Source organism: Psammomys obesus, unplaced genomic scaffold (assembly GCF_907164565.1).
Source record: "Psammomys obesus unplaced genomic scaffold, mPsaObe1.curated_primary_1811, whole genome shotgun sequence".
In the NCBI taxonomy this organism is placed as follows: Eukaryota; Metazoa; Chordata; class Mammalia; order Rodentia; family Muridae; genus Psammomys; species Psammomys obesus.
Window position 1 is genome coordinate 40,640,319 of NW_026585504.1, and position 11,749 is coordinate 40,652,067.

Genomic DNA, 11,749 nt, shown 5'->3' on the forward strand with positions numbered 1-11,749 from the left:
ACAGGCTAATGGACTGAGAAATGAGGGGCCAGAGGCCAAGGGGTTGACAGTGAAACACTGAACATGTCTCTAATGGGTCAATGTGAGAGCGAGGGTAGAGAACCTTGTCCATGATCTCACAGACGATGGCCTTTAAACTAGAGCGCACACCAGGGTCATTTTGAAATTTAGATTCCTAGGCCCCCTACCAGGAGAAAATCCCAATTTGGAAAAATCAATGTATCTGTGGTTTCAGAAAGCAAGTATCACCATAGAAAAATCTAGAAGGAGAGCAGCTCTGTCTGTGAGCACCAAGGGACAGAGCGGAGCACCTGGTGTCATCAACGAACGTGGCATGCTGAGTCACGGCTCACCAGCCTCAGCTGAACAACCCCTGCCCCAGAGGACTGGCTCCCTCAGAGGCCACCCCCTGTGTCTTAGGAGGAACATGGGGTCCTGTCTTACCACATCTTCGGGCCACTGGTCCTCACTGAGCTCCTAGATGAGGAGGAGTCTAATTGTTCCTCCAGGGAAGATTCCTGAGGGGCTGATGACAGTTTTCATTTCCTGCTGTGTCTTCTCCGGGTTAAATCTCTGGGTGAGGGCCCCACGGTGGGCTTGCTCCTATTTGATTCTCCTGTGAGGTCTGGACATTGCTCCCTGGTTAAGTCAGCCAAAGGCCAGCCAGCCCCGTGTGTCAGCCCGTCATTCTGCAAGTAGAGCCCCTAGCGCAGCCGCGGCCTGGAGTCTCATCCTCCTCAGCCTTTCTTTGGCTTCATCCAGAGAGGTGAGAGTCTCTTTCCAAAACACTAATCCCACCCCTCCTCTGCTTTTTCTTGAGTGTGTGTCTGTGTGTGTGTGTGTCTGTGAGTTTGTGTGTCTGTGTGTGCCTATGAGTGTGTGAGTATGTGCCCATGCTTACCTCCTGTGTGGAGGTGAGAGGATAACCTCAGAGGTTCGGCCTCTCCTGCCTTTGTTGAACTGTTGTGTGCGATCCCCACCTCTCCTCTTGCTTCCTGGATGCTCGTGATGACAAACTTCTGCCACTGTATCAGGCCTTCGTGTAGGGTCTTGGGACTGGAACTCAGTTTGTCGTGTTTCCAAGGCAAACGCTGCAGTCACTGGGCAGTCTCCAGCCTCACTTGAATCATCGTCGTAGCTCAGTGCCAGGGATAGAACCGGGGACATTATACGTACGAGGCAAGCCCTACAGCTCTACACTGGGAACCTGACTACAGGGTGTCCCTCAGCACTGAACATCATATGGCTTGGTGCTGATTTGGACCTGCTGCCTCTTGAGGCCAGATCCGCTCACATCCAAACCTGGGTTCTGCTGCTTTTCCCTAAGGACCCTCTGTAATGCCAGAGACTCTGAGCAAGGTGGAGCTGGCTTCTAATCCCCACTCTGCCCATGGCTCCTGGGGCAATTGATCCTCAGGTCTTTCATCTGCCCAGAGTGTCCTGTCTCAGGTCTGTGCTGAGTCTGCTTCAAATGTCACAGCGTGTACTTCTTTACCACTGCTGTGACCAAGCGCTTGATAGAAACAATCGAAGGAGGGAAAGATTTATGCTGCTCCCTAGCGTTGAAAGGTTCACCCCATGGTTCCCTGGCCCCCAGGATTGGATGGAACATCTTGGTGGTGGGTAGGACTGCTCATGTCCTGGAAGCAGAGAAGGAGTAACAGAGGGAGTGACCAGCGTAGGGTATGTCCTAAGGACGGGACCCAGTAACTACTCTCTCTAGCTAGGCCTCACTTCATGAAGTTCCTACCACTCCCAAAATAGCATCACCACCTAGCAACGAGGTACTCAACACATGAGCCTCTGGGGACAACCCATATTCGAGCCCTTGCAACAGCCAGCACAGGGCCATGCATAGCAGGTACGCCGCAAGACTAAGGGAAACTGGAATACTGCTTCCTCCATCTTTCTCATCAGACCCTCCCCAGCCCAGCCCCTAATGCTGAAAGCTATCTTCAGAAAACGAACTGAGGCACTGGCCAAATCTCAGGGCTCTGGGAGAGCATGTTCCCACAGGTTGTAAGACTCACGACAGGCTCTTTCCTCCGATCGTGGGTCCTTACCTCTGATCTGACTGGATAGGGTCAGGAATCACCAAAATGTTCCTTTCAGCTCTGCTTCTCTCATTCTCACAGAGACCTCCTCCTAGGCATTAGGGACCCTGGGCCCTGGAAGGGACTTTGGCAGGTGTGAAACCGTCTCCCGAGCTTCCTGAGGTAAGGCTAGGGCATGCCTCCTCCCCTCAGCTCTGCTTTGCAAACACCACTCATCTCCTCATCTGTGCCTTGGTCACCAGGGGTCTGTCACACGGTGGAAGAGCAGCAGAGAGAAGGGAGAGGAGGACCAGCAGGGAGGACTGTGGTAGGCCAGGGCCAGTGAGTCCGTTGGCCTGTTCTGAATGACTGAGGAAAGCTTGAGAACATGGCTAGGAGGTGAAGGTGGAGGCAAGGGAGCCCCCTGGGGAACTGCTGTGGAGGTCCAGGATGGAGGCCGAAGGAGGTAAGTGAGCGCAGTGCCCTGGTTCTTGTTGGCAATATGGTAGTGCAGCAACCGGACAGATGGGGTTCCTCTGCTCCAAGGATCAACTCTTGATCCGACACTCACCCGCAATAAATGCTTGCTGAGTATCTGTGCAGGGAGCACTCTGAAGAAGGTGGTAGGGTCGCCGTAAGGATGCACTGTGGCCTGGGGGCTTAACACAGCAGTAGCCTGCTCCCTCCCAGTCTGGGCAGGGAGGTCAGGGGGAAGGTGGCCGGAGATGTCCTGGGGAGGCATCTGGCTTCCTGTTTTCTCCGGTGACATCTCTGCCCCTTGGTCGTCCCTAGCTTGAATTACCTCAGTCTGTCCTCTGCTTCCATCAATCATCACATGGTCTCTCTCCCTCTCTCTCTCTTTCTCTGTGCATTTTCTATATGTTGTATATAGTGTGGGCACATGTACATGTGTGTAGAAGCTAGAGGTCAGCTTTGCATGTCCCTCCCCAGAAGCTTATAGTTTTGACACAGAGTGTCTCAGGGGGCCTGGAACAGCAAATGGGCTTAGCTGACCAGGAAACCTCAGGAACCTCCCGACGAGGTTTGGAAGAAAACAGCTACTCTCAGCATCTTCATGAGACCCCCATTCACGTCCAGACCTGGGCTTGCTTTTCTTGAGCTGCAGTTAAGAAAAATCATCGCAGCAGTACACTCAGTATTTACCAAGCAGCAAGTCAGTAGGAAATTATAACCTTTTAAAATAAATCTGTTCCTAATTGTAGACACACCCAGTTTACTTTTGCAACCTAGCAGGATTTCCTGGGCAAGCATGGTGTGCAGACACTGTTTCAAACTGACCACCCCTGATCTTTTGGGGCGTTTACCTCCAACATGCCCTAGCTCAGCAGACAGTGGTCAGCAGTGCTGTGTGCCATGAGCAAGCTGGGGGGTGGAGGGGTGGGAGACCTCGGTCTTGGGGTTTACTTTTAATGCTAGAGGCCCAATCCCTTGATTATCCCCCAACCTCAAAGCCACCCCCCCAAGACTGTCTGGCCCACCCTGCACCGGTCTTCCTTGGCTTGTGGAAGAATCAGCAATTTCAGAAGAAGCAGAATGCAGCTGTTCTCAGGGAGGAGCCAGCATGGAAGTCAATTCCTAGTCCCCGACTGTAGAAGGTCCCATCCACACCCACTGGGAAGAAAGAGAAACGAGCTGGAGTAAAGTTTGTAATGTGCCAAACAGGGACCTCACGATCTGGGAGGTGCTGATAAATGATACCTTTGTTAATACCTACCAGGTAGGTCCTGTTTAGGCCCATTCTCTCAGCAAGCGTTTATTAGCACCCACAAAATATGTGATATGCCACCGTACTGGCTGGTTTTATGTCAACTCGACACAAGCTAGAGGCATTACAGAAGAGGGAACCTCAGCTGAGAAACTGTCTCTGTAAGACGGGGCTGTAGGCGAGCCTGTAGGTTATTTTCTTAATTAGTGATTGATGGGAGAGGCCCAGCCTACTGTGGGGTAGTGCCATCCCTGGCTTGGTGGTCCTGGGTTCTAAAAGAAAGCAGACTGCAGCCTCCTCCATGGCCTCTGCATCAGCTCCTGCCTCCAGGTTTCTGCCCTGTGTGAGTTCCTGTCCTGACCTCCTGTGATGTGGAAGTTTTAGCAGAGTAAACCATTTCCACCCCAAGTTACTTTGATCATGGTGTTTCATTGCAGCAATAGGAATCCTAAGCAAGGCAACCACTTTGTTGCTCACCTGCTTGCTCCTTCACCTCCTGCAAGACTTTGATCAAATGCCACTTGAGCCCCGAGGCCTCAGTTGCTCAGAATGCTCACCCAACACGCGTGAAGCCCTGGGGATGACCCTCAGTACTATCTAAGGCAGGTGGGACGCTGCACATCTGAAATCCAGCTCTTGGGAGGTGGAGGCAGGAAGATCATAAGTTAAAGGTCTTCCTCAGCTAGATAGCAGGTTCAAGATACATAAGAAGCCTGGGATACCTAAGACCCTGCCACAAGAAATAAAAACAAAGAAACAGGCGACTAAAATAAGATAAAAGGGAAGGCTCAGGATTTCATTCCATAGTCGAGCTATAAGAAGATATCCATGTGTTAAGGAACAGTGGCTGCAGGAGTAGGAATACAGCGTGATGCCCACCCCTAAGGCCTAGACAAAGAAGCCTCTCCTGGGAAGTGGAGGGGCTCCGTTAGGATTGGACAGCTTCCGTCTCCCACAGGGGTCTGTCAAGTGGCTTCTGCTGGCCTGAAGATCCATCAGGGCAGGCTGATCCGGGAAGGTGGAAAGTCAAAGAGAGAGGTAGCCATGGCAACCTTTCTTGAGGCGTCAGGGCCGAGGCAGGTTCCAGATGAGCCTCTTTACTATACGGTTGCTTTTGAGGCTTGCCCTGGGTCCCCCCCACTCACCCCCTGAGCCCTGTGCATAATGTCCTTAGGAGACATAAAGGGTGGGAAGGGAGGTGGTACCTCTGCACGCCCTGTGTCAGGGCTAAAGCCTGTTCATACACCTCTAGGTGCCACTTCTGTTCCTGGTGGAGATGGGCAGTTGCCACATGGCCTATGCTTTTAGCTCGGTGTGTGTGTGTGTGTGTGTGTGTGTGTGTGTGTGTGTGTGTGTGTGCATGTATCCACCCTCACTTTCCACATTGCTTTCTTTGGTTGTTTGCTGCCGATCACTACAGACTAGCTAGCACATGGGCTGGAGGATCTCCTGTCATTGTCTCCCATCACTGTGGGGTGTTGGGGTGGGAGTGGCATCTCCCTTTACATGGGCTCTGGGAATTGGAACTATAGTCCTCACACCTACATGGCAAGTGCTTCATGGGTGGCGATGAGCATCCCCCCAGCTTCTCCTTCCCCTGCCGCTGTTTCGAGATGGCGTCTCGTTATGTAACTCACGCTGGCCCCAGACCCACACTCTTCCTGCCTCAGTCTTGGGAGTGCTGGGATCACAGGCACAAACCACTGCAGCCAGCTTCAATCACACATAACCGGCGTGTTTTATTGTACGTGTTGAATACTGTTATGAGAAAGAATCCACGGCATCTACCAGGAGGTCACAGGGCTCACGGTGTAGAAAACACAAGGTTCTCAAGCTTCAGTTCTGCCTACCAGGCCACCCTGTTCCCAGCAGCTGAGCCTCTGTGGGCCTCTATAGCTCCTCCTGGTCCAGGCAGGCTTAGCCCAGGGTACCCCAATGTGGGTAAGTCAGGCCCTGCTCTCTGCTGTGCCCACTCTCTCTGATCTCTGGGACACTAAGATAATGCTCCATTTTTCTATATAACACAATTGTCTGTTTTATTGTCAAGCCAGCTTTGTTCACATTTCCAGGCACCAATTATGGGCCAGCTCACTTGGGCCAATTAAAATGTACAGGTGTGGTAATGTTGACACCAACAGGCTGGCATTATCATGGCAGATGTTTTGTTCATGAAATATTTATAAGGGATTCTAAGAACTTTAACCATCTGGTGGCAAGCTTCCCTCACCAGCAGAGCAAGAGCCAGCCAGAGAGAAGACAGAGAGGTGGCAGAGGCCAGCAGGGTCCAGAAGAGGAGCTGGGTCTGAGAAGCCTGTGAGGGGAGGAGATACAGTATCTTCTCGAAGCTCTTGGGAATAGACCTGTTGAATGAGTTGAGTCAGGCAGTGGGGCCTTTGCCGGTTTCAGGAGATTGGATTTCAGACAAGACTTTCATATGTTTGCAAGCAGGTGTGTTGCTTGTCCCTTCTTGGTACTGGGCCCTCATGCATTTAAGGATGAAGATGGCCCACATCACGTCCACCCCGCAGGGAACAGAAGTGGCAGAGGGCATGGGAAAGGCTTCAGAAAGGGCTCGACATTGTCCAAATGGAAGGTTCTTAAAAATAGGTGCTGCAGGTCCCCAAAGTGGAAGGTACAGGCTAGGGCTTTACCATAGCCTCAGCACCTGGAACTGCCTGGTCCCCCATGAGTCTTGATCTTATCTTTACTGTTTACTCTTCTTCATTGGCTGGAGCAGGTGTAGGTTGGAAGTAATATGGGAGATTGGCACTCACGGACAAAGACGAAGGAAAGCCAGAAACTGCAACAGATGGGTTCCAGCATGGAGCAGCCGCAGTCTGGCTGAGCGAACTTTCCACTCCAGCTTTGACCAGCTCTGGCTGAACTTCTCCTACATCAGCCTCTCAGGCTCATGCGAATCATGTGTCAGGACACTGGCTTTCTGTACCACAGAAAGGCCTCTGTCTTGAGAGATACCCTCCATGAGGCACATTTCTCTGGAGGGTGTCCTATAGATGCTATTGACAGCTCTGTGGGTCAGAGCTGGGGTCCTGTGCTGTAGTGATGGGTCTGGATTTCCACAGCCCCCCTGTGCCTCTGCCCTTCTTGCTCTAACTCTGGACTGGTCCTGATCCGGCCACTAGGACAGGAACCAACCTGATGTGAACAGAACTTGAGAAAGCACTTGGGAGTTTCCCTGTCCTTCTTGCTCTTCTGCTTTTGTTATGAAACAGGCCCAGCCTACCCTGCCAGGACTCCAGAGCCTGGGGAGAAGAATAAAGGCATCCTAGACCAGCCTACAGCCAAGATCAGTGGAGTCAGATGCCACCCCACCACACACACCATAGGGAACCAGCCCATCAACCTGGAGGCTGCTGGAATCTGATAGAGAATGGTTTGTTTCACAGCAACAGCTGACTGATACAATGTGTATGTTCACCTCACAGTCTCCCTGAATGGTGTGTCCTCAATGAAGAGAAGAAACAACTTCTGGTGTCCCATCCTAGTGGGCCACCAGGACTGCTGGCCAAGCAGAGCAACTGGCCTGCTGGTAGAGTATAAGCTTCAGCATCTGTCTTGGAACAGCCAGTCTTCATTTGTGTGACCTTCAGGTAGTCCCTTACTGCTCTGTCCCTCAATGTTGCCATCTGCGAAGCGTAGCTCTTGTACCACAGGGCTGTAGTGAGGGCCCCGCCCCCCACGCTTGAAGCTAACTGGCTGAGCTCCCCCATCATGCCCATGTCCACACTCCCACCTAAGAGGCTCACAGGGATTCTGAGAAAGGGGGTGGGCTGACCCTCATTGCTCCATTTTACAGATGAGGGCCTCTGACCTGCAGGAGTGAGGTCATCAGATCTCAGGCAGCCGACCCTCTCCTTCAGAACCATCATCTCCTCCACAGCTTGCCAGATGCAAGCAGGAGATTTCCTACCTTTATGAACATTTTCCTTGTGCTGTTCCCTGCTTCTTTGCAGGCCAACTGCGTGACCTCAGAACCTCTTCACTTCATCTCCTAGAAGCCGCTTGTAGTTTATAATGGGGGCGAGAGACGCTTTGGCCGGTGAAGTGCTCTCTGTGAGTGCAGGAGGGCCTGAGTGTGCATCCCAGCACCCATGTAAGCATCCGGGTGAGACAGTAGGTAACTGTCATCCTAGCCTGTGGGAGGTAAATCCAGGAGCATCTACTGGCTACATAGCCTATCCTGCTTGACCAGTTCTAGGCCTGTGAGGGACCCTGACTAAAAAACAACAACAACAAAAAAAAAAGATGATTAGCAAGCAAAAAAGACTTAACACTGACTTTTTGGCTTCCACACATGCATACCATACACACATACACAAACTGAAACCATAGTGCAACAAAATTAAAGAGCATTATACAAAAGAGCTACCCTGTAAACAGGTTTCATCCGACTGGTTTCCTCCACAGCGGGCAGACTAATAATAGATATTATAATAATGGGTTACTCTGCTGCCCATCTGTCCCTTTGCTGTCCCCTGTCAGGCCCCTGCCCTGTTGGAATACGCTCGTTAATGGTGTGTGTACCGGTCCTCTCCGGCAGTCATGGAAAACATGATTACTACAAAGACCAGTTTGTTGTTGGTGTTGCTGTGTTGATGTCGTTTTATTTTTCTTGTTCTGTGGTCTGAGAAACTGCAAACTGGCTTGCTGGCCTCAAACAGCCTCTGGCCTCCCAGTGTGAGGGCAGTGGAGAGTACAGATGTTCCAAAGGGACCCAGGGTCCAGAGGGACTCAGCCAGGGACACGTGTGCCCTGTGCCCTTTCAGAGAGAGAGGCTCTGTGAGGAAATTCTCCTTGTGCTGACTGCAGTGTCTGCAGCGGCCCCAGTTCTATTTCTGAGATGTCTCTTCACTGGACCATGAGAGCCTCTAGGGAAGCAAGCCCATACCCAGACCCTTCCCTCTTCCTCCCACAATGTTTGCATGAAGGGTGGGGTGGCCGTGGTTAGGGAGGAGGTTAAAGGGAAAGAAAGTGTGGTGTCGGGAAAACATGCAGGACTCACAGGCAGGGGTTAACGTCACAGGCTGCACACTGCCTGTTTGCTCTGGGTCTTGACCCTCCCTTGCACGCCTATCATCTCACTGGCTCCTCATAACTGCCTTGAGACTATAGAGCTGCCATCCTGACCCCGGCTTTGAAGCCGAGGAAACAAGCACAGGCTGGTACACCAATCAGCAACAAGGCTTTGCCTCCCACCTCTATCCTACTGTGGATCTGACACTGGCTAGCTGTGCGGCTGCTCTGAGGCCCAGAACTTCCCCGAGTCAGTCCACAGTCTTGCGGACTCTGATGGTTACTTCCTGCAAGAGTGAATGCAGGGTTACTCAGAAGCTGCTGGGGTGGGGGTGAGGGATAGCTGAATCACTCCTGGGCAACTTGGACTGCATGGGCACTCCTACCGGGAGACAACCTGTAAGGGTTCTGCCTGTATCCTCCAGCTCCTCAGCTCTGGCTTTAACTTAGCCCAACTCTGACAGGAAAGAATGAGCCCACTTTCCTGCCTAGTGTGTCCTTCTGGGTACTGACCTCCCAGCCTTGTGACTTCCGCAGCTACTTCCATACCCTGCTCCAAACAGGTTGTCTGCAGAGTGGGAACCCTCTGCCGTCTTTGCCAGGAGAACCAGACTGGATAGGGTGAGCCTTTGAGGAGCCCCATTTGGACAGTTCTCGGAAGGGACATGATATTGCCTGAGAGAGGAAAGAAGGTATGATGGAGAGGGAGAGAAGGGATAGTCTGGAGAGCTGAGGAGACAGAATCCACAGAGCAGAAAGTGAGGGGGAGGTAAGAGCTTACGATGATGCCCAAGTCTTCTTAGGTGGCAGAAGAACAGGTCTGAATAGAAATGGTACGTTGAATTTTCCACATGCAGCAGGGGCCTCAGGAGGGAATGACTGGAGAGTGGGCTTTGTTCCCTTGCAAACCTTGGCAATGGTAATGATGGGAAGAACATGGTTTCAAGAGAGGAGGACAGGGCAGTGGGGCTGGAGTACTGCTTGAGTCCCTCTATTTTATCCTGTGGCCGCTTTAGCTGGCTCCTGCTGGTAGCTCTGGGTAAACCAAGATGTGAAAGCTCCCCCCCCCACACACACACTGCAAAAGTCTCAGACTCTCACCTCCCAGCCAGTAATGTATGCTGTTTATCCATCCCGCCCTTCCACCCATCAAGGGCAAAATATTTAGTGTTTGGAAATGGTCTGTTTGCTTTTCTGCTTCCTGAGGCAGGCAGAGTTTAAAGAGGTCTATCCAGATGTGGGCTGGAGCAACCAAGCCCTGAGCCTGAGGACTGAGACTCCCTGGCTGGAGGCCATAGCTCTCAGGAGCCCCTGAGAGCCCAACCTATCATGGTAGGGAAAGCAAGGTAGCTCCTAGTACACAAGATCCTGACTCACAGGCTGAATTTGCTTCTCTTGGCCGCGCGAGGGAGGTGGGGATCCCAGACTCCTGTCCTCATGATCGGGAACAGAGACAGCAGCTAATCCTTCCTGCACCAAGTAAAAGGTACCATGCTGCTTGCCTGCCCCCTGAGACAATCATTTCACCCAACTCCTTTTGTTCATAGATGAGAAAATCAGCGGAGGGAAGGGGCTGGCCCAGGGTCTCGTGATATGTGCTTGTACTCCATACTTGCCAGAGGTGACTCTAAGACACTCTGTGTCCCCTCAGAATTAGTGGGGACACTTTTGTGTCAAGCTGTGGGTCCTATGTTAGAAAACAGAAGTTGTGGGTGCTCAGAGGGCACTGGCTTTCTTTCGGTCCTTATGTGTAGGGTCTCTTTCCCCACGAGCCTGGAAGAGGCTGCTGGCCTTGACACTGGCATAGGGGTTCAAGAGGGCCTGAAGGCACTGGAGAGTAGAGTTGGTAAAAGTTGTCCTTTGGGACCCCCTTATTGGAAGTTGGAGGAAAAAATTGAGGGGATCACTTTTCTGGGCCATTTCCCAGGAAGTGACCCCAAGAGCCTGTCTGTAACAGCTCTAAGAGGCCATTAATAACCTTTTTTCCTAGGATTGAATTTTTACAGCCCATGGCGCCTGTGGATGAGTTTCTCTAGTTAAATCAGATGTTTCGCAAAATAAAAAGAAAAGTGGAAAAAAAAAAAAACCTTGTAATCATCATCATAAATCCTGAGTGTCCTTATTGAGAGTGGATGGCTTCCCGGCTCGCTGGAATCTACGACTTGGAGGGGAAGTGTGGGAAAGCTTAAAGTGATGAGGTGACCAGGGAGGCCAGGCATTCCCTGAGGGGGTATCCTCCACGCACCAGGCACTCTGTAGAGCCCTACTCTGATGGCTTCTACCCCTGGGCAGAGGGCAGGGGCATGTGGGAGGCTGAGGGTGGGGTGGGTTCACTGCCCACACCCCAGCTGGGCTCCACAGTTTTTGGCCAGGTTGCCTCACAGTGAGTTCCCATGGCCCATGATGCATGCTGGGGAGCTCCCAAGAGCATGCACTGTGGACCCCTCAGCAATCCAACCCACGCTGGGCCCCCAGTCAGTTGCAGAAGGACAAGGGGGATTGTTAACAGTCTCAGAGCGACCATAAAACAGCAATCGATGGAGAGCTGCTGACACGGCCTAGGCTCCGAGGAAGTGGCAAAGAGACAGTTAAACGTTTACAAGCAAGTGGAATATCTCAAGACCCAGACTGAAGGAAGGGGAAGGGAGCACGGAGAAGCTCAGCAGTTTGACCAAGGCTGCAGAGCAGACCTGAAGCAGATTCTTCATGCCTGTGGGTGGGGCTCCTTCATTCTGGGGAAGACATATTGACTCTTTCTGGGACCATGCCAGGCCGGAGGATATATCTCAGCCTTTCATGTGCTCACACATGGCAAAGGGGAGGAGCAGATGCTGTTATGACATTAGGCAAGAGTAGCGATGAAGACCTTTTCTTTCCATTTATTGTTCTGGTTCATTCTCTATGGTATTTGAGATACCAGGAAAAAGAAAATACTGTGTGAAGACAAGATCGAAGA